This window comes from Aegilops tauschii, chromosome 7 (assembly GCF_002575655.3).
Source record: "Aegilops tauschii subsp. strangulata cultivar AL8/78 chromosome 7, Aet v6.0, whole genome shotgun sequence".
Lineage (NCBI taxonomy): Eukaryota > Viridiplantae > Streptophyta > Magnoliopsida > Poales > Poaceae > Aegilops > Aegilops tauschii.
This window is the reverse complement of record NC_053041.3, coordinates 579,733,343-579,757,681: the sequence shown is the minus strand read 5'-3', so window position 1 is coordinate 579,757,681 and position 24,339 is coordinate 579,733,343. Positions and strand designations below refer to the sequence as shown.

The following is a 24,339-nucleotide window of genomic DNA, read 5'->3' as shown; positions in this document are numbered from 1 at the left end:
TGAGATGGACAAATGGCTATAACAATGAGAGGAAATCATGAAGGTCACCAGGCCATCCTTCATCATAGAGACCATTTGGTGCATTCTGGGTAACAAGAACCTCCTCTTCTGCTTGCATGAAGTGTGAGGCTTGGTGTGCACTTGCTCCATCATTTCCAAAGAGAAGGTTGTAGAAGCCAGGGGCAGCAGCTCTAGCTCCTCTTGGAGCACTTGTGCTATCTTTTGTTGCAACAGGTGTTCTCCCTCCCCTTCCAGCATTTGCCCCTCCTCTTGCACCCCTTGAAGCAGTTGTTCTCCCTCCCCTTGTAGCAGGTGTTATCCCTCCCCTTGTAACATTTGGCCCTCCTCTTGCAGCAGGTGTTCTCCCTCCCCTTGCACCATTTGCCCCTCCTCTTGCAGCAGGTGTTCTCCCTCCCCTTGCAGTAATTGACCCTCCTCTTGCCTGCTTGTTCCTGAGTCTTGGTGCAGCTCCTTGCTCAGATTCAGCTGCAACACCTTCTGCTCTTGTCACCCTTCCACTTGCCATTTCTGTAGTCACTCTACCTACTGGGATTGAGTCCCTAGCATTAGCAATAAAGCTTGACTCAAGTAGTGGACCATAATCTCTAATTGTTGGTGACCTAAACCTCTCCTGCATTGTAAAGCAATGAGCATTGGAAGGAGATTATTCAAAGCATTGGAAGTAAATTATTCATAGTGTTGCAAGGAAACGATTCATAGTACAGAAGAAAATTACCCTTTCCTGCATCATGAACACCATGGAATCTTTAGTTTGTGTTGGATCCAGCATGGGATTTACTCTATGTGGCATAATGTTCTGCAAATGCAGTGATACTATGATCATTGGAAGCAAAGTAAAATAAGTCATGAATGTAAAAGGCCGAATTTAAAAGGCAGGAAATTACAGCAATGTTGCTTGGGTCATCATACTCTTCTTCTGATTTCTCTGCTCCTCTTGGTTTTGGTTCATCATTTACATGGTTGTGGTGACCTTTTTTATTGTGATCAGCAGATCCACATATAGAACAATGCATAGTTACACCATGTTTTGTTACTTTCTTCAGACCATCCTTACCCTTTTTCTCTTCTGGCTCTTTCTTCCTACTTTTCTTTGCCCTTCCCATGACTTTTGTGTCAATAGGTGGATACACATCTATGCAATTCATTTTCTCCCAATGCTTCATGTCCCTCATAGGCATAAGGTTCCAGCCAAAGCAACTCTTGTAGTTCTCAACACTATAACAGTCATGCACCATGCTCTCTGGCTCAATCCTTTCATGTCTGAAACATGCAATGGCATGATGGCATGGGATGGTTGAGAGTTCCCATCTGTTGCAGTCACAACTGTTCATGTTCAAATCCACAAAATATGTATTATTCAGAGACAAAACCTGGAAAACACCTTTCCCATACTCAGTAACCATGCAGTTCTTTGCCCATTCTATATACTTGTCTAGTTTCTTCTGAATTTTGGGGCACAGCCTGCCAGTCCACTTCTCAGATTCCCTTTGTTTGCCAACTATCCTGTTTGGTAGTTTATGGAAAATATAATCTAACATGGACTTTATTGGCAGATCTCTTCCATCCAGAATATAGCTGCATAGAAAATTTAATCAATGTAAAAAGACAGGGTATAAGTGGCATGCTGTTCAGAACAAAAAGAAGAAGAAATTGCAGCGTACCTGTTGAACACCTCAGACATATTGTTGAGGAGGATGTCACATTTGCAGAAAGGGTTAAAGAAAGCCTTTATCCATGTTCTTGGAGACAACTTCCCAACCCACTTGTAAGCATCTAAACTGTGTTCCTTTATTTGCTCCATGTTTTTGTGGTAAGCAATTTTGTTTGTAGATCTTGCTATTGCCCATAAATCATTCTTCAACGTTTCACCCTTGTGTGCTTTGTGGAAATTCTGATATATGTGCCTCACACAATGTTTGTGCTCAGAATGAGGGAACACTTTCTGCACTGCAGCAATCAAACCCTGCAAAATTCATGTCAACTTAGACCAACTTCTGCAATCACAATATCAGAACCAAATTATAGAGATAACAATGCTTACCTTTTGCTTGTCACTCATTAGTGTGTAAGATGATGAGTTGGAAATGTTCAGGTCATCCTTCAATGAAGCCAAGAACTACTCCCAACTACTTGTCGATTCTACTTCACAAAGACCAAATGCAATGGGGAATATGCAGTCATTGGGGTCGACACCAACTGTTGTAAGCAAATTTCCTTTGTACCTAGTTTTAATGTGACAACCATCAAGGAAAATTATTGGTCTACAAGCCTTAAGGAACCCTCTCTTGATCTGAATGCTACTACTCCTGTTATATTTGCCTGCCTTCAAATACTAAGTACATCTAGGCTTGCAAATAGCTTCTAATTTAGTGGCCGTATTCCTTGTTTTCTTCACCTTCACTCTGTTTCTCACACTATAGGAAACCAGTGCAAGCCTGAGCTCTTTCATGTCACCAAATACCATGCCAACTTTTAAAGCAGGAGCATTAAGATCAGTGCATGGATTGAATGTGCTGAACCTATACTTGAGCTTATCTTTCTCTTCTTTTGAAAGTTCCAAGTGACTATCATCTAGGACATCTTCAGGATGTTCTCCTTCATAATCAGGCAAAATCTCCTTCTCTCTGTGATCATCAACATCCTTATCTACATTACTATCAAACAGGTCATCATCACCATCTGCTACTTCATAATCACTCTTGTAGAAGTCCTCGTCTGTTACAATTTCTTCATTGTTCTGATGTAAATCATCACCATCTTCAGAGCTTGTACTGTCACCATTCTTGCAGTTGTCAAATTCAGCGTCTAATTCTTCATTACCAACACCAGAACTACAACCTTCACCAAATGGGATGAAACTCTTTGCTCTGATATAACTAATATCTCCTGCACTTTCTGGTATTTCAGACCAGAAAACATTTTCTTTGCCCTTTCCTGACTTAACTGGAGTTATTACTTTTGTTGGTTCATTTAGTCCATGCAGCAACACATCATCATCATTGTTTAGTAACTGCAGAGTGTCACCATGGTCTACCAGCAGGACCAAGTTCTTGTGTTCTACCGTTGTAGCAATCATGAGCATTATATCTGCATCACATGGCATCAGGTGAAGCCCATCACAAAAAGATTTACCGGGTTGGCACCAATACACATCCATCTTGGAGTTTCTCTGTCATGGCCCAGTTGGAGAAGGAAATCATCTATCCATAAATTAGACCAAGTATCACTTTGACAGTGGTCAAACCAGTCCACTTCATGATCTATATACTTCATGTTGCTACTAGATCCACACAAAAATCCCTTGTGATGGATTTCAACTGTGAACAGACCATCAAATAGCCCTGCATTATTAAAATAGAACAAATATTCAGATAACTATGCTGCACATATATTCATCACATATTTCACTTATGTAACTAAACAGATAATTATTTAGTTTACTAAACACTTAATTATTCACTACTTTACATACAACTGCACACATTCAGTATATCTGTACTGCATAGCACAAACTGAGCACATATATTCAGTTTTGTGCAGTGCACACATTCAGTACATAACCTAAATTCAGTTTAAGTGTACATCAAGTGTCACCAAAATTAAGTTTACTATACGATAACTGAAGACAAAATTCAGTTACAAATCTTCTGAAAAAATTAGTTCGAACAATCTACAAATCTGAGGCGCAATGACCAATGACCAACAAGACAAATAATCATCGATCAGAAATATTGTAGCCTAATTTGTTGTGCACATAAGCATGAGCTACTGCTGACAGGAAAGACGCATGCTTTCAAAACCGCCAAATAAACCCTAGCGAAAATCAGGATCAATGCACCCATATCTGATCCGCAATAGTCCACATACACATCACGCATACCATGGAGGAAAGATGAAGATCAAGCATGGAAAAAGAGCCGGCAAACCCTACCCGACGCATACACATGGACGAGGAATAGAGAATCGGAATGAAGAGAAAACAGGAAGGGTGTGACTTACCATACTTAGGAGTTGCTTCGCCTGGAAGACGACGGGCGAGGGTCATCCATCGCATCCGCCGCCGATCGCCGTGCCGCACCACCTCCGCCACCTTCACCTCGGATTGATCGTGAGTGAGAAAGCAGAGACAGGATACGAGCCGGTGGGGAGTTAGACTGAAGCGACACGGCCTTGTGGGTACCTAGGCGCAAATATAGCAGGCAATCAGGAGCCGCCGTTGGAGACTTTTTTGCAATAATTAATAAAAGCTCCGGGGGTTTTCTGGAAAATAACCGCTGCGCTCGTTCGACTCATCTCTTCCTGCGCTCTCCCCCACTGACCCGTGGGCCACACGCCAGCTGTCAGGCCACGCGACAAGCAAATACGGCGGCGTACGAGCGAGGCACCGTATATGCAACAAGTTGTGGCACCAGTTTTCGACATTTTGCAAGTTTAGGCACTAAAGTGACCATGCCGGACAAGTTTAGGCACCTCTGGTGTATTTACCTCTTAGTATTAATAGGAATATATATGAGAACAAATAAAAAAAGCAACAGACAGGCTAACAAACAGATGTAAGTATCCCTACATCATGGCAAGTGCTCGTTCGTACTTGCCTCACCTAGGCACGATCTCAATGCCAGGGAATCCAAGGATAAACCTAGATTTTGATGGCAAGGAGAGAGCAGCGTGAAATAACATCTAGCGTGAAATAACATCTATCGAAGTGTTGGGGAACGTAGTAATTTCAAAAAAAAATCCTACGCACACGCAAGATCATGGTGATGCATAGCAACGAGAGGGGAGAGTGTGTCCACGTACCCTCGTAGACCAAAAGCGGAAGCGTTAGCACAACACGGTTGATGTAGTCGTACGTCTTCACGATCCGACCAATCAAAGTACCGAACGCACGGCACCTCCGAGTTCAGCACTCGTTCAACTCGATGACGTCCCTCGAGCTCTGATCCAGCCGAGCTTTGAGGGAGAGTTCCGTCAGCACGACGGCATGGTGACGATGATGATGTTCTACCGACGAAGGGCTTCGCCTAAGCACCGCTACGATATGACCGAGGTGGATTATGGTGGAGGGGGGCACCGCACACGGCTAAGAGATCCAAGCGATCAATTGTTCTGTCTCTAGGGGGTGCCTCCCTCCCCGTATATAAAGGAGTGGAGGAGGGGGAGGGGGCCGGCCACCCTTGGCGCGCCCCATGAGGAGTCCTACTCCCACTGGGAGTAAGACTCCCCCCCTTCCATGTTGGAGTAGGAGAGGCGAGGGAAGGAGAGAGAGGGGGAAAGGAAAGGGGGGGGGCGCCGCCCCCCCCCCCTCCTTGTCCAATTCGAACTTGGGGGGAGGGGCGCGCGGCTGCCCCTTGGCCACCTCTCCTCTTCCATCACTTGGGCCCATGAGGCCCAATAACCTCTGGGGGGTTCCGGTAACCCCCCGGCGCTCCGGTATATATCCGATAACCCCCGGAACCATTCCAGTGTCCGAATATAGTCGTCCAATATATCAATCTTCATGTCTCGACCATTTCGAGACTCCTAGTCATGTCCGTGATCACATCTGGGACTCCGAACTACCTTCGGTACATCAAAACACATAAACTCATAATATAACCGTCATCAAACTTTAAGCGTGCGGACCCTACGGGTTCGAGAACTATGTAGACATGACCGAGACACGTCTCCGGTCAATAACCAATAACGGAACCTGGATGCTCATATTGGATCCCACATATTCTACGAAGATCTTTATCGGTCAAACCGCATAACAACATACGTTGTTCCCTTTGTCATCGGTATGTTACTTGCCCGAGATTCGATCGTCGGTATCTCAATGCCTAGTTCAATCTCGTTACCGGCAAGTCTCTTTACTCGTTCCGTAATACATCATCCCGCAACTAACTCATTAGTTGCAATGCTTGCAAGGCTTAAGTGATGTGCATTACCGAGTGGGCCCAGAGATACCTCTTCGACAATCGGAATGACAAATCCTAATCTTGAAATACGCCAACCCAACAAGTACCTTCAGAGACACCTGTAGAGCACCTTTATAATCACCCAGTTACGTTGTGACGTTTGGTAGCACACAAAGTGTTCCTCCGGTAAACGGGAGTTGTATAATCTCATAGACATAGGAACATGTATAAGTCATGAAGAAACCAATAGCAACATACTAAACGATCAAGTGCTAAGCTAACAGAATGGGTCAAGTCAATCACATCATTCTCCTAATGATGTGATCCCGTTAATCAAATGACAACTCATGTCTATGGTTCGGAAACATAACCATCTTCGATTAACGAGCTAGTCAAGTAGAGGCATACTAGTGACACTCTGTTTGTCTATGTATTCACACATGTATTATGTTTCCGGTTAATACAATTCTAGCATGAATAATAAACATTTATCATGATATAAGGAAATAAATAATAACTTTATTATTGCCTCTAGGGCATATTTCCTTCGGTCTCCCACTTGCACTAGAGTCAATAATCTAGATTACACAGTAATGATTCTAACACCCATGGAGTCTTGTTGCTGATCATGTTTTGCTCATGGAAGAGGCTTAGTCAACGGGTCTGCAACATTCAGATCCGTATGTATCTTGCAAATCTCTATGTCTCCCACCTGGACTTCATCCCGGATGGAGTTGAAGGGTCTCTTGATGTGCTTGGTTCTTTTGTGAAATCTGGATTCCTTTGCCAAAGCAATTGCACCAGTATTGTCACAAAAGATTTTCATTGGACCCGATGCACTAGGTATGACACCTAGATCGGATATGAACTCCTTCATCCAGACTCCTTCATTTGCTGCTTCCGAAGCAGCTATGTACTCCGCTTCACATGTAGATCCCACTACGACGCTTTGTTTAGAACTGCACCAACTGACAGCTCCACCGTTCAATATAAACACGTATCCGGTTTGCGATTTAGAATCGTCCGGATCAGTGTCAAAGCTTGCATCGACGTAACCATTTACGACGAGCTCTTTGTCACCTCCATAAACGAGAAACATATCCTTAGTCCTTCTCAAGTATTTCAGGATGTTCTTGACCGCTGTCCAGTGATCCACTCCTGGATTACTTTGGTACCTCCCTACTAAACTAATAGCAAGGCACACATCAGGTCTGGTACACAGCATTGCACACATGATAGAGCCTATAGCTGAAGCATAGGGAACATCTTTCATTTTCTCTCTATCTTCTGCATTGGTCGGGCATTGAGTCTTACTCAAATTCACACCTTGTAACACAGGCAAGAACCCTTTCTTTGCTTGATCCATTTTGAACTTCTTCAAAACTTTGTCAAGGTATGTGCTTTGTGAAAGTCCTATTAAGCGTCTTGATCTATCTCTATATATCTTGATGCCCAATATATAAGCAGCTTCACCGAGGTCCTTCATTGAAAAACTCTTATTCAAATATCCCTTTAGGCTATCCAGAAATTCTATATCATTTTCGATCAAGAATATGTCATCCACATATAATATCAGAAATGCTACAGAGCTCCCACTCACTTTCTTGTAAATACAGGCTTCTCCAAAAGTCTGTATAAAACCATATGCTTTGATCACACTATAAAAACGTTTATTCCAACTCTGAGAGGCTTGCACCAGTCCATAAATGGATCGCTGGAGCTTGCACACTTTGTTAGCTCCCTTTGGATCGACAAAACCTTCCGGTTGCATCATATACAACTCCTCTTCCAGAAATCCATTCAGGAATGCAGTTTTCACATCCATTTGCCAAATTTCATAATCATAAAATGCGGCAATTGCTAACATGATTCGGACAGACTTAAGCGTTGCTACGGGTGAGAAAGTCTCATCGTAGTCCACCCCTTGAACTTGTTGAAAACCTTTTGCAACAAGTCGAGCTTTATAGACAGTAACATTACCGCCAGCGTCAGCGTCAGTCTTCTTCTTGAAGATCCATTTATTCTCAATGGCTTGCCGATCATCGGGAAAGTCAACCAAAGTCCACACTTTGTTCTCATACATGGATCCCATCTCAGATTTCATGGCCTCAAGCCATTTTGCGGAATCTGGGCTCACCATCGCTTCTTCATAGTTCCTAGGTTCGTCATGGTCTAGTAACATAACCTCCAGAATAGGATTACCGTACCACTCTGGTGCGGATCTTACTCTAGTTGACCTACGAGGTTCAGTAACAACTTGATCTGAAGTTTCATGATCATCATCATTAACTTCCTCGCTAATTGGTATAGACGTCACAGGAACTGGTTTCTGTGATGAACTACTTTCCAATAAGGGAGCAGGTACAGTTACCTCATCAAGTTCTACCTTCCTCCCACTCACTTCTTTCGAGAGAAACTCCTTCTCTAGAAAGGATACATTCTTGGCAACGAATGTCGTGCCTTCGGATCTGTGATAGAAGGTGTACCCAACAGTTTCCTTTGGGTATCCTATGAAGACACATTTCTCCAATTTGGGTTCGAGCTTATCAGTTTGAAGCTTTTTCACATAAGCATCGCAGCCCCAAACTTTAAGAAACGACAACTTTGGTTTCTTGCCAAACCACAGTTCATAAGGTGTCGTCTCAACGGATTTTGATGGTGCCCTATTTAACGTGAATGCAGCCGTCTCTAAAGCATATATAACCCCAAAACGATAGCGGTAAATTAGTAAGAGACATCATATATCGCACCATATCTAGTAAAGTATGATTACGACGTTCGGACACACCATTACGCTGTGGTGTTCTGGGTGGCGTGAGTTGCGAAACTATTCCGCATTGTTTCAAATGTAGACCAAACTCGTAACTCAAATATTCACCTCCACGATCAGATCACAGAAACTTTATTTTCTTGTTACGATGATTTTCAACTTCACTCTGAAATTCTTTGAACTTTTCAAATGTTTCAGACTTATGTTTCATTAAGTAGATATACCCATATCTGCTTAAATCATCTGTGAAGGTGAGAAAATAACAATACCCGCCGCGAGCATCAACATTCATTGGACCACATACATCAGTATGTATGATCTCCAACAAATCAGTTGCTTGCTCCATAGTTCCGGAGAACGGCGTTTTAGTCATCTTGCCCATGAGGCATGGTTCGCAAGTACCAAGTGATTCATAATCAAGTGATTCCAAAAGTCCATCAGTATGGAGTTTCTTCATGCGCTTTACACCAATATGACCCAAACGGCAGTGCCACAAATAAGTTGCACTATCATTATCAACTCTACATCTTTTGGCTTCAACATTATGAATATGTGTATCACTACTATCGAGATTCATCAAAAATAGACCACTCTTCAAGGGTGCATGACCATAAAAGATATTACTCATATAAATAGAACAACCATTTTCTCTGATTTAAATGAATAACCGTTTCACATCAAACAAGATCCAGATATAATGTTCATGCTCAACGCTGGCACCAAATAACAATTATTTAGGTCTAATACTAATCCCGAAGGTAGATGTAGAGGTAGCGTGCCGACGGCGATCACATCGACTTTGGAACCGTTTCCCACGCGCATCGTCACCTCGTCCTTAGCCAGTGTCCGCTTAATCCGTAGTCCCTGTTTCGAGTTGCAAATATTAGCAACAGAACCAGTATCAAATACCCAGGTGCTACTGTGAGCTCTGGTAAGGTACACATCAATAACATGTATATCACATATACCTTTGTTCACCCTGCCATCCTTCTTATCCGCCAAATACTTGGGGCAGTTCCGCTTCCAGTGACCAGTCTGCTTGCAGTAAAAGCACTCAGTCTCAGGCTTAGGTCCAGACTTGGGTTTCTTCTCTTGAGCAGCAACTTGTTTGCTGTTCTTCTTGAAGTTCCCCTTTTTCTTCCCTTTGCCCTTTTTCTTGAAACTGGTGGTCTTATTGACCGTCAACACTCTCCGCAGCCTTTAGCATTGCGAAGAGCTCGGGAATCGTCTTATCCATCCCTTGCATGTTATAGTTCATCACGAAGCTCTTGTAGCTTGGTTGCAGTGATTGAAGAATTCTGTCAATGACGCTATCATTCGGAAGATTAACTCCCAGTTGAATCAAGTGATTGTTATACCCAGACATTCTGAGTATATGCTCACTGACAGAACTATTCTCCTCCATCTTGCAGCTGTAGAACTTATTGGAGACTTCATATCTCTCAATCCGGGCATTTGCTTGAAATATTAACTTCAACTCCTGGAACATCTCATATGCTCCATGACGTTCAAAACGTCGTTGAAGTCCCGGTTCGAAGCCGTAAAGCATGGCACACTGAACTATCGAGTAGCCATCAGCTTTGCTCTGCCAGACGTTCATAACATCTGGTGTTGCTCCTGCAGCAGGTTTGGCACCTAGCGGTGCTTCCAGGACGTAATTCTTCTGTGCAACAATGAGAATAATCCTCAAGTTACGGACCCAGTCCGTGTAATTGCTACCATCATCTTTCAACTTTGCTTTCTCAAGGAACGCATTAAAATTCAACGGAACAACAGCACGAGCCATCTATCTACAATAACATAGACATGCAAAATACTATCGGTACTAAGTTCATGATAAATTTAAGTTCAATTAATCATATTACTTAAGAACTCCCACTTAGATAGACATCCCTCTAATCATCTAAGTGATCACGTGATCCAAATCAACTAAACCATAACCGATCATCACGTGAAATGGAGTAGTTTTCAATGGTGAACATCACTATGTTGATCATATCTACTTTATGATTCATGCTCGACCTTTCAGTCTCAGTGTTCCGAGGCCATATCTGCATATGCTAGGCTCGTCAAGTTTAACCTGAGTATTCCGCGTGTGCAAAACTGGCTTGCACCCGTTGTAGATGGACGTAGAGCTTATCACACCCGATCATCACGTGGTGTCTGGGCACGACGAACTTTGGCAACGGTGCATACTCAGGGAGAACACTTTTATCTTGAAATTTAGTGAGAGATCATCTTATAATGCTACCGTCAATCAAAGCAAGATAAGATGCATAAAAGATAAACATCACATGCAATCAATATAAGTAATATGATATGGCCATCATCATCTTGTGCTTGTGATCTCCATCTCCGAAGCACCATCATGATCACCATCATCACCGGCGCGACACCTTGATCTCCATCGTAGCATCGTTGTCGTCTCGCCAACTATTGCTTCTACGAGACTATCGCTACTGCTTAGTGATAAAGTAAAGCAATTACAGGGTGATTGCATTGCATACAATAAAGCGACAACCATATGGCTCCTGCCAGTTGCCGATAACTCGGTTACAAAACATCATCATCTCATACAATAAAATATAGCATCATGCCTTGACCATATCACATCACAACATGCCCTGCAAAAACAAGCTAGACGTCCTCTACTTTGTTGTTGCAAGTTCTACGTGGCTGCTACGGGCTGAGCAAGAACCGTTCTTACCTACGCATCAAAACCACAACGATAGTTCATCAAGTTAGTGTTGTTTTAACCTTCTCAAGGACCGGGCGTAGCCACACTCAGTTCAACTAAAGTTGGAGAAACTGACACCCGCTAGTCACCTGTGTGCATAGCACGGCGGTAAAACCAGTCTTGCGTAAGCGTACACGTAATGTCGGTCCGGGCCGCTTCATCCAACAATACCGCTGAACCAAAGTGTGACATGCTGGTAAGCAGTATGACTTGTATCGCCCACAACTCACTTGTGTTCTACTATTGCATATAGCATCTACGCATAAAACCAGGCTCGGATGCCACTGTTGGGGAACGTAGTAATTTCAAAAAAAAATCCTACGCACACGCAAGATCATGGTGATGCATAGCAACGAGAGGGGAGAGTGTGTCCACGTACCCTCGTAGACCGAAAGCGGAAGCGTTAGCACAACGCGGTTGATGTAGTCGTACGTCTTCACGATCCGACCAATCAAGTACTGAACGCACGGCACCTCCGAGTTCAGCACACGTTCAACTCAATGACGTCCCTCGAACTCCGATCCAGCCGAGCTTTGAGGGAGAGTTCCGTAAGCACGACGGCGTGGTGACGATGGTTATGTTCTACCGACGCAGGGCTTCGCCTAAGCACCGCTACGATATGACCGAGGAGGATTATGGTGGAGGGGGGCACCGCACACGGCTAACAGATCCAAGGGATCAATTGTTGTGTCTCTAGGGGGTGCCTCCCTCCCCGTATATAAAGGAGTGGAGGAGGGGGAGGGGGCCGGCCACCCTTGGCGCGCCCCATGAGGAGTCCTACTCCCACCGGGAGTAGGACTCCCCCCTTCCATGTTGGAGTAGGAGAGGAGAGGGAAGGAGAGAGAGGGGGAAAGGAAAGGGGGGGCCGCACCCCTCCTTGTCCAATTCGGACTAGGGGGAGGGGCGCGCGGCTGCCCCTTGGCCGCCTCTCCTCTTCCACCACTTGGGCCCATGAGGCCCAATAACCTCTGGGGGGTTCCGGTAACCCCCGGGCACTCCGGTATATATCCGATAACCCCCGGAACCATTCCGGTGTCCGAATATAGTCGTCCAGTATATCAATCTTCATGTCTCGACCATTTCTAGACTCCTCGTCATGTCCGTGATCACATCCGGGATTCCGAACTACCTTCGGTACATCAAAACACATAAACTCATAATATAACCGTCATCAAACTTTAAGCGTGCGGACCCTACGGGTTCGAGAACTATGTAGACATGACCTAGACACGTCTCCGGTCAATAACCAATAGCGGAACCTGGATGCTCATATTGGATCCCACATATTCTACGAAGATCTTTATCGGTCAAACCGCATAACAACATACGTTGTTCCCTTTGTCATCGGTATGTTACTTGCCCGAGATTCGATCGTCGGTATCTCAATACCTAGTTCAATATCGTTACCGGCAAGTCTCTTTACTCGTTCCGTAATACATCATCCCGCAACTAACTCATTAGTTGCAATGCTTGCAAGGCTTAAGTGATGTGCATTACCGAGTGGGCCCAGAGATACCTGTCCGACAATCGGAGTGACAAATCCTAATCTTGAAATACGCCAACCCAACAAGTACCTTGGGAGACACCTGTAGAGCACCTTTATAATCACCCAGTTACGTTGTGACATTTGGTAACACACAAAGTGTTCCTCCGGTAAACGGGGGTTGCATAATCTCATAGTCATAGGAACATGTATAAGTCATGAAGAAAGCAATAGCAACATACTAAACGATCAAGTGCTAAGATAACGGAATGGGTCAAGTCAATCACATCATTCTCCTAATGATGTGATCCCGTTAATCAAATGACAACTCATGTCTATGGTTAGGAAACATAACCATCTTCGATTAACGAGCTAGTCAAGTAGAGGCATACTAGTGACACTCTGTTTGTCTATGTATTCACACATGTATTATGTTTCCGGTTAATACAATTCTAGCATGAATAATAAACATTTATCATGATATAAGGAAATAAATAATAACTTTATTATTGCCTCTAGGGCATATTTCCTTCACGAAGATGTTCCTTTGGGTTGAGTTTACTGCACATATGGGTCCAATGCAACCGATTGGTTAGGTACGAGGCCTCTGAGATAGGGGTCTTTATCGCGCATGGATCTGGGCTCAGGTATCATAATAGAAGTATGGATGATATCGGTGTGGTACTCTAGATATAGAAGTATGAACAGTTGTGTATCGTCGCATTCTCATGATAACTCTTTACTTGCGTTGGAGATATGGACGGACGGCGGAGGGCCTGTTGTGTGGAGAGGGATTGTGGCTCGGGCTCCCGCGGTGATGGCGATTGCGCTCACTCCCTCCATCGCCGGCGTCTGCCCCTCCGCCTCCTCTCCGCTCGCCGCCCGGCCTCGACGGCTCGCCGCCCCTCCCTGGTCCCGCTCCCCTCCCCGTTTCCCCGTCTCCTCCCCCTTCCCCGCGTCCTGCCCTGGTGCCGGCTCCCGCGCCAGTGCCCGCGGGCCGGGTGTGTTGGGCGGACTGGGCGGCGGAGGAGGACCGGGCAGATGCCGCGGCCGCCGCAGCCGGCCTCCCCCGGCGGCTGCGCCGCTTCGGCGATCGATTGGTCGAGGACGTCTCCGGTGTGTTCCCCGCGGCCCTTGTCTCTGTCAATGCCATCGCCTCTCCTCCCCTTCGTCTGTGGACGCGGCCTGCGGCCCGCCTCGCACCACCTTCCCCTCCGCCAGTGGCTGCTGGTCGCCGGCGTGCAGGGGCCCGAGCTAGGTCTTGGGGGTGGCCGGAAGGGCGGATTTGGGACATGCGGCGGTGTCGTGGCAGCCAGCTTCTCCGATGCGTGCTTGGGAGTTCCCGGCGCTGCTCCCGTCATCGTCGGCGGCGTCCTCTCAGCCTACGTTTGCGCCCAAATACCGTCCATTCCGGCCGGTGATGTTGGTGGCGTCCGACCCTCGGGTGGCGGCCGCGGGCGGACAGCAGCGTGCCCCAGCCCCCTCCCCCCCCCCCCCCCCCCGCGCGTCGAGTGGGTTGGGCCGTCCTGGTCCGGCTGGACAGGCCGGGACGGGGGTGCGCTCGGGCCATGCTGGGCCATTGGATGGGGAGGCCTGCGGAAGTGGGCCTCTCTCTCATCCACCTGGGCCGGCCCAGACCGAGTGCGGACCTGGCCACGCCCATCTAGGGTCTCTGCCGGCTCCTACCCTATCCTCGTCGATTCTCCTCCCCCTACCGTCGCCACAAACCGCCTCCTCTCCCCTCGCTGACCCCGGACTTCCCTCCCACTCCCCCGACACCATGGTGCGTGACGTCGGTGATGGTGCGCCCCGCCCCAAGCGCCGGGCCGCTGGACGTGACCCTCCGCCGCCCTCGGACACCCGCCGTCCCTCCCCGGAAGGCTCGCGCCGCGAGTCCGAGCTCCGGGGGGAGATCCTCCGCGGCAAGTCCTCGGCTTCGGCTGCTGGTTCGTGTCGGTGTCAAAACCGGCGGATCTCGGGTAGGGGGTCCCGAAATGTGCGTCTAAGGCGGATGGTAACAGGAGGCGGGGGACACGATGTTTTCCCAGGTTTGGGCCCTCTCGATGGAGGTAATACCCTACTTCCTGCTTGATTGATCTTGATGATATGAGTATTACAAGAGTTAATCTACCACGAGATCGTAGAGGCTAAACCCTAGAAGCTAGCCTATGGTTATGATTGTTGTACTTGTCCTATGGACTAAACCCTCCGGTTTATATAGACATCGGAGGGGGCTAGGGTTACACATAGTCGGTTACAAGGGAGGAGATCTACATATCCAAATTGCCAAGCTTGCCTTCCACGCCAAGGAGAGTCCCACCCGGACACGGGACGAAGTCTTCAATCTTGTATCTTCATAGTCCAACAGTTCAGCCAAAGTATATAGTCCGGCTGTCCGAGGACCCCCTAATCCAGGAGTCCCTCAGTAGCCCCTGAACCAGGCTTCAATGACGATGAGTCCGGCACGCAGATTGTCTTCAGCATTGCAACGCGGGTTCCTCCTCCGAGTACTCCATAGAAGATTTTGAACACAAGGATCGTGTCCGGCTCCGCGAAATAAATTCCACATACCACCGTAGAGAGTATAATATTCCACAAATCTAATCTGCTGACAAGTTTCATAGCATGAGATCACGCCACGGCCCGGTCATTATTCAAACCATTTTTCTCAGCTACTGCACATATTGCGAGGCGGTTTTCTTGGCACGTCTTGTCGAAGCAGAGATCGTGTCCCCTTATCACGGGATTCTCATCAATACGGGTGTGGGTAACCCAACCGTGCCATCAATCACGGTGCTTGGGGAATAAGCGATTTTACCAGGCAAGTGGGGAGGCGCAGAATCCCTGCTGCCTTTATAAGGGGATAAGGACTCCCTTTCGCACCCACGCTTTCTTCTTCCCGATCCATTCCCCTTCGCTCGAGCTCCAGCGCCCAAGCGTTCATCTTCTCCGCCCACAAAGGCCTTCCGAAAATGTCCGGATCCGGGGCAGGAGGCAAGTAGATGGCCTCTACCATCCGGGAGAAGGATATCAAAAAGCTTCGGGAGGCCGGGTATCTGGCCAAGAAAATCAGACACCGTCTCCCGACGGCGGGACAGATCGTCCCTACTCTGGAACCCCACGAGAGCGTTGTATTCCTCCCTCACTTTGTCCGCGGGCTAGGGTTTCCCATCCACCCGTTCGTTCGCGGCATCATGTATTATTACGGGATCGATCTTCACGATCTGTCCCCCAATTCCTTCCTCAACATCTCAACATTCATCGTCGTGTGCGAGGTTTTTCTCCGCATCTCGCCACATTTCGGCTTATGGCTGAAGATTTTTAATGTGAAGCCCAAAGTAGTGGGTGGCGAGCACGCCGAGTGCGGGGGTGCTATGGTGAGCAAGATGCCCAACGTCACATGGCCAACCGGCACCTTTAATGATTCCGTCAAGGAGTGGCAACAGCAGTGGTTTTATATCACCGAGCCGCGCGGCATGGAATGGGCTGCTACTCCCGAGTTTTGATCCGGAGCCCCCCTGTGGCTTACATCCTGGGTCAAGAAAGGCCTGAACTGGTCTTCGTCCGACGAACTGTCGGTGCTCCAGACGCGCGTTAAAGATATGGAAGACAAAAACATCGAACTTGTCAATGTAGTCCAGGTGATGTTAGTTCGCCGGATCCTACCTTGTCAACACCGGACTTGCAATTTATGGGAATTCGATCCGGCCAAGCACCAAACCATGCGAGAGCTCTTTGGCTCCTCGCACAAAGACATCTGGAAGGTGCTCTTCAAGTCCGGCAAATCATGGCCGGACTCAGCCGAGGACCGCGGGTACCAACTGTCCCGCCCTGCAAGCTCGGTAAGTCATCATAAATTTTATCTGCATAACCCAAAGGAAATGCTTAATGTGTTTTCCACAACTCTCCTAGGGATGGACGAAGAAGGCGGAGCGGATCCACTGTCCGGCCCCGTTGCCCGAAGAACCGGCCGTCCCACTTCTGACGAAGATGCTGGTCCCAGCGCCTTACAAGGTGCCGGAGAAGACGACCGAGAAGGAGGCCAAAAAGACCCGAGGCGGCCTTCGTCGCCGCGGCACTTCGGACACAATATCCGAAGGCTCTAATGCCTATTCCGCCTCCGAAGAGGACGAGGAGGAGGAGGAAGATGAATCCCCCGCGGGGGGGAGAAAGAAGAGGACGGCCTCCGCACACCTGGAGGCCGAGTCGCCTAAAAGGGGAAAAGCTCCTCTTCCGGAAGAGTCCACTGCCGCCGCCGACAACGGCCCGGCATGGGATCCCAGGGCCCAGCCCCTGGTGAACTCGTGAGTATATAAAGTCTGAATACTTTTATGCGTCCAGACTCATCATGGCATAATATTTTAACCTGAGCCATATTTTTTGTAGTCCGGCGAGGTCCCGTACCAAACAATCCTCATCAGAGGATTCGCTGAGCTCGGATGCTATGGAGAGTGGGACGCCCCCGAAGGCCCCTTCCCCCAAACAGGTGAATAACACCGAGGCTTCGTCCCAGAAGGACCCCGGCCAAGGAGGAGAGGAAAAGATCGTGAAGGCGGCGCCTGGAGGTCGAACTTCAGGGGCCGGACACATGGGGGAGAAGATTCCCATGGGAGCTGACGGCGGGGGCCATCTTGAATTCGGCTCCCAGCCGGAAGCAATTCCGGAGACCAATACGGCTCCAGAATCAAGCAGGCAGCCTCCCTCAGCTGGGGGGGCGTGCCTGTTCCACCAGTAACCTCTGTCCAACCAGAGGTGTCGGATGCTTTGTTGGTGGCGCTGAAGGGCGCCTCCATCGTCGATGAACACTGTGCCCTTATGGGTGCGGTGATTGAGAAGATTCATTCTGCTGAGAGTGGACTGAATGAAGCCTGTATCAGCCTTATAAAAGGTTTTGAGGTATGTTTTATGAGGTTTCGAAGAGTGTCATGGTATGGATAGTAGCCCCTAATACACTATTCGGTGAAAGATAGAACCGGGCAGAGGATCAAATTTATGTTCGCAGGAAGACTCATTTGATGACATCTGTCTCTCTTCTTATAAGTAGGCTTCTGTAGCGGCTGCTGCCTCTCATACTGCGGAGGTCTCCGGACTGAATCAAAATCTGGAGCGGGCCAAAGAAGAACTTGGCCGGTTGAAAATGCAGTTGGGAGATAAAGAAGGTATGCGCAAGTCTTGTTCGCGTTTATTGCGAACGAATTTTCAGTATGATAAAATATGTTTCATGATTTGCGCTAGGGATGATGACCGAAGTCGAGGCTCTTAAGAAGGCTGTGGCCGAGGCCGAGAAAAAGGCAGCCGTAGAGCAGGCTCTTCGTGAGAAGCACGAGGCCAGGGTTATTGAAGCTGAGCAGGAGCTTCAAGAGGCCGTGAAGAAATGCGAGACCTTGGAGCAGAGTTTAACGGGGAAAGAATCCGAACTCACCAAGGCTCATCAGGCCACGAGCGATGCCCGGGTGGAAACCCAAAGCGCCCTGCAGGGGATCCAAGAGGCGAGGAAGATCGTGGCGAGTAAGGCTTTTTTCCATGTAAAGCAAGCATTTGAGGAGAAAATTATGTTTCTAATTTTGAATTCGGATTTCTCCAGGGGTATTTGCGGAGCTGCCTCGCAGCATATCGGATGCCGCCCAATTCTACCGAGCCGAAGAAAAGAACACTACGGATATGCTGTTCTGGTCGCAGTATTTGGCACCGAATTATCCGGTGCCTTTTGTCGATCAACTGAAACAGCTGATTGAACTACATAAGGCGGCGGAACTAGCCATGAAGGATTTCATTATCCGGCTATGGCCCGCCGAGCCGATTCCAAGCAGCTACTTCGGGCTCGTGAAGCGGCTTGTGAGTGCCTGCCTCGACTTGACGTCATCAAGCGGTCGGTCTGTATAGAAGGTGCGCGAATGGCCTTCGCCTGCGCAAAGGTGCACTGGGGGAAGATGGATGCTGAAAAGCTGATGACCGAAGGACCGCCAGAGGGGAAGAAGCCCGCAAGCCCGAATTATATTATGAGAGTGTCCTGAAAGGATCCTACCTTGCAGCAGAGCTATGCACCAAGGACATTATATTTCCATGAATGCAAATCATGTTGTCCTTTGTAATGTTTGAACAAGGTCATTTATATTATTTATTGCCTGTTATATAAAAGTTTATCCTCCTGCGCGGCCGTTTTATATATTAATCCTGAGAGTTGGCCAGTCGTCGGCTTCTGCCCCCCACGTAAGAAATACGGGGGTGTTCGGGATAAACCTGATCACTCTTTATCCTAGTTTTGGGTCCTTCGAAGGAGGTGTTCAGCACAACGAACCAGGCAATCGGACTATAGGGATTTATCACTCTCACTTAGCCATAGGAGCTTTAGGAAGGTAGGCGCAGCCCCTGGTGTTCGGAAGACCGCACGAGGGGCTCTATAAGCACCTGATCGGAAGAAAAACCGATCCATCGCACGCTGCATGGGTTATGGCAGTATGCGGGAGAAATCCTTAAAGATTTTACAACCTCTCGAACAGCTGACCAGCTCTCGCCGTATCATGACAGTCAGTTTTCGGCTTTCTCTACTGAGGTGCTCGTCCGGAAGAAGCGGGACACAATTGCAGTAGTTCTCCCAGTGCTACCTTAGCCGATATAGCGGAACGTAAGGTACCAAAACATGGGAGCCGGGCAAACCCAACTATTGACCCAAGAAATGATTCGGAGCTGATGCATATAATGCTATAGGTTCGGGGTGCCGAACTTCCGTGAAGGTGTTCGGACTTTATTGCTGTATTATGGGTAAAATGAAGCCCCTGGCATGTTTTAAGGCATATCGCAATGTACAGATGCCACTTGACAAAAGAATTTTAATAATAAATAACAGCAGATAAGCATCATATGAATCCACATGTTATATTTGAATAGTACGTCGATGCGTATGAGTACAGGTAATGTGATAAAAAAGAAATATGACTGTGGAACCTGCTGAGACCAGGGGGGAAGAAGCTGTGTGCGGATCCGGAGTATAGTCGGATAGTCATCGCGGGGAATATCTAAGGATTCCCTTGCGCGTTCGAGCTGCCTCCATGTCGCCCGTCCTAGTCGGCGCAAAGGTGAACCTGCAAAGGAAATGTAAGAAATGTTTGTGTGCCGGAGAGTGTTTGAGCCGCTGTGTGCGGCCTATCCTGGCCTTCGCCGGAGTGTTTAATTGAGCTCTGGACTAGCCGGGCTATCCTGCTGCGAAGTAGTTCGGAGTCCTTTGGCGGTGTCTGGGAGCCTGGCCGTCGACTCGAGGTTCGGCTGCAAGGTGCCGCTCGTTGCTTCTGCTGTTAAGGCAGCGGTGTACTTGTTGGTGCCAAAGGAAAGTTCGGCCTTGCCATTGACCGTGATGACGCCGCGCGGTCCGGGTATCTTGAGCTTATGGTAGGCATAATGTGGCACTGCGTTGAATCGAGCGAACGTAGTTCGTCCGAGCAGTGCCTGATAATCACTGCGGAAAGGGACGATTTCGAAGATTAACTCTTCGGTACGGTAATTGTCTGGTGATCCGAAGACTACCTCCAGGGCGATGGAGCCTGTATAGCTAGCTTCCACACCTGGTATAATGCCTCTGAAAGTGGCTTTAGTGGGTTTGATCACCGAATGATCGATGCCCATCTTGCGCACTGTGTCCTGGTAAAGCAGGTTTAGACTGCTGCCTCCGTCCATAAGGACTCGTGTGAGGTGGAACCCATCAATTATTGGGTCGAGGACTAGTGCGGCTGGATTGCCCTGATTGGCGTTAACCAGACGATCCGTGCGGTTGAAGGTGACCGGCCCTAGTTTATATTGTGGGACGACTAGTTCCGTGAAGTCGGCATCCCTAAGGGTGCGCATCCGGACCGGGTTGGGAATGTGGGTGTTGTTTACCACGTTCACCGTTTGGATTTGCGGGGCAAATTTCTTTTGCCCTCCCGTGTTCGGTGATCTGGGCTCTTCGTCGCCATCATCGCTTTGAGACCCCCCCATCTTTGTTTTTGACGCCTGCCCTGCCGGCTTGTTTGAAGACCCAGCATTCTCTGTTGGTATGGGTGGCTGGCGTTCTTGGGGTGCCATGAATTTGGCATTGGCGGTCGAGTATGAGGTCCAGACTGGACAGACCCAAACTGTTCTTTTTGAGTGGCCCTTTCCGCTGACCGGTCTTAGAGCCACTAAATCCAGCATTAACTCCCGTATCTTCGGCGTTTTCACCATATTTACGGCGCTTGTGTTTGTTGCGTCAGGGTTTGCCGTTGCTATCTCTGGCCTCTGATGTGCCAGGGTTGCTTGCTGTGTTGTTGCTACGGGCCAACCAACTATCTTCGCCCGCACAAAAGCGGGTCATAAGTGTCGTGAGGGCTGCCATGGATTTTGGCTTCCCTTGGCCGAAATGTCGGGCGAGCAACTTGTCACAGATGTTATGTTTAAAGGCCGCTAGGGCTTCGGCATCCGGACAGTCGACAATTTGGTTCTTTTTAGTTAGGAACTGAGTCCAGAATTTCCTGGCTGACTCTCCGGGCTGTTGTGTTATGTGACTTAAATCGTCAGCATCCGGTGGTCGCACAGAAGTGCCCTGGAAGTTGTCCAGGAATGCGTTTGCCAGGTTCTCCCAACTTCCGATGGAGTTTGCCGGCAAGCTATTCAGCCAATGCCGAGCCGGCCCTTTGAGTTTTAGCGGGAGATACTTGATGGCGTGTAGATCATCTCCGCGGGCCATATGAATGTGGAGGAAGAAATCTTCTATCCATACCGCGGGGTCTGTAGTGCCATCATATGATTCAATGTTCACGGGTTTAAATCCTTCTGGGAATTCGTGATCCATCACTTCATCAGTGAAGCATAGGGGGTGTGCGGCGCCTCTGTGCCGGGCTATGTCACGACACAGTTCATACGAGTCTTGTCTGCTGTATTCGGCCCGGCCGGATTTGCTTTTAGTGTATCCAGTGTGACGATCATCGTCACGCGTTGGGGCGCGCCCCCGTGATCCGTAGATTGATCTTGTATGTCCTGCTTTATTTTCCAATACGTCTCGCGGGTCCTGCATGTTGCCCCGGGCCTTGGTGTTTTTGTTTGACTGGCGACGGGGTGCGGGCTGGACTTTGGGCTGATATGCCACTCTGTCTCGGCCACGAGGTGGCCGATCAGCCGCATCATACGCTGGTAATGTAGGTTTTAATGCTTCCTCCTCGAGTTGGGGTAGCAACCTGCACTTTGGGTAACTCTTGGTAGGGCGTTCGAGTTCGTATTCCTCGGCCGCCAGGACCTCAGTCCATCTATCTGCTAGCAGATCTTGGTCAGCTTGAAGCTGCTGCTGCTTTTTCTTCAGGCTTTTTGCTGTGGCTATAAGCCGGCGCTTAAAGCACTCCTGTTTGACGGGATCCTCGGGCACGATAAATTCTTCGTCGCCGAGGCTCACCTCGTCTTCGGAGAGGGGCATGTAATTGTCATCCTCATATTTTCCGCCAGTTGCCTGCTCCTTAGGGCTAGCTTGCCCGTCCTCCTGCTCGAAACCTGGCTGGAGGGGATTGTCTTCGTCTTCGGCATTATCTACAGTGTTATTGTCTCTTGTGCCGGTATCGCTGCTTTTGCTATGGCGGGGCTTAGAGCCGCGCCGGTGCTTGGGTTGCTTCTCGGAGGGATTATCCTCCGTTGTCTTATCGCCATCGCCTTCTTTGGGGGTGTCCACCATGTATATATCATATGATGAGGTGGCAGTCCAGCGCTCTGTGGGCGGTGGTTCATGTTCGTCTCCTGCATCGTCATCCATACCGTCGATGTCTTCGGAGTCAAAATCGAGCATGTCGGTTAAGTCGTCGACAGTGGCTCTTAAGTGGGTGGTGGGTGGGGAACGAATTTCTTCGTCGTCCGCTTCCCACTCAAGCCGGACATAGTTCGGCCAAGGGTCTCCTGACAAGGAGAGAGACCTTAATGAATTTAGCACGTCGCCCAGGATGAGTGCTGAAAGATATCCGCGGAGGAAAACTCCATGATCGGTGCCCAATCAAGTTCGATAGGCACGGACGCGGGCGGTTCGGAGCCTGTGGCCGGGGACGAATCCAAGGGTTCGGCAACACAGGTCTCATAAGAGGTAAAGTCAGTATTCGGCTCTAACGCCGCTGAGTGTGCGGCCTCCGTGGTGGGTCCATCCACCCGTCCTCGGGCGGCGTGATCTGCTCCGGCTTGAGGGCCGGAGTAGCTACAGGTGTGATCTTCCGAACACCGTCCGACGACAGAGCTATGTCATGCTCATCGTGACAGTGCGGAACACCTACCATGGGCTCGAATCCGTCGAAGATCAAGTCTCCGCGGATGTCGGCAGTATAGTTCAAGCTTCCAAACCTAACCTGATGGCCAGGGGCATAGCTTTCGATCTGCTCCAGATGGCCAAGGGAGTTGGCCCGTAGTACAAAGCCGCCGAATACGAAGATTTGTCCTGGGAGGAAAACCTCACCCTGGATCGCATCATTACTGATGATTGAAGGGGCCATCGAGCCTTTATCGCAACGGCACAGTGGAACTCTCAATGAAAGCACCAATGTCGGTGTCAAAACTGGCGGATCTCGGGTAGGGGGGTCCCGAACTGTGCGTCTAAGGCGGATGGTAACAGGAGGCGGGGCACACGATGTTTACCCAGGTTCGGGCCCTCTCGATGGAGGTAATACCCTACTTCTTGCTTGATTGATCTTGATGATATGAGTATTACAAGAGTTGATCTACCACGAGATCATAGGGGCTAAACCCTAGAAGCTAGCCTATGGTTCTGATTGTTGTTCTTGTCGTACGGACTAAACCCTCCGGTTTATATAGACACCGGAGGGGGCTAAGGTTACACAGAGTCGGTTACAAGGGAGGAGATCTACATATCCGAATTGCCAAGCTTGCCTTCCACGCCAAGGAGAGTCCCACCCGGACACGGGACGAAGTCTTCAATCTTGTATCTTCATAGTCCAACAGTCTGGCCAAAGTATATAGTCCGGCTGTCTGTGGACCCCCTAATCCAGGACTCCCTCAGGTCGGGGTAGCGCGGGTCTCGCGACCGTGACCTCTCACCTCCTTGGCGCGGCCGGGACCGCGAGCGTGACCACGACCGTCGGTCGCCCGCCCGACGCTCCCGCTCCCTGACCCGGTCCGCGCGTGAGCCGGCGTCTCCGCCTTGTCGCTATGACCCCCCACGGCGGCAGCCGCAGTTCCCTTCGGCCGGTCCCAACAACAACTCCAACTGTAATGGTCGTGGGGCTTTTGCTAAGAAGAAGAAGCATGGTGCTCATGCTCATCCGGGTGGTCTGGCCTCCTCGGTCTCCAACCCCACGGTGGTCGCGGTGCCGTCCCCGGCGGCGACGGCTATCTGCTTCAACTGTGGGATCGCCGGCCATTGCCAGGCCGACTGCTCTCAGCCTCCGGCTTGCTTTCCTTGCAAGCGGACGGACCACCCCGCGGTGCTCTGCCC

The 24,339-nt window shown here is 48.9% G+C and overlaps 1 pseudogene; it reads right to left on the bottom strand.

Annotated features, from left to right (window-relative positions):
• LOC120961856 (polyubiquitin-like) overlaps positions 1 to 24,339 on the bottom strand; it is a 387,099-nt pseudogene that overhangs the window by 116,337 nt on the left and 246,423 nt on the right.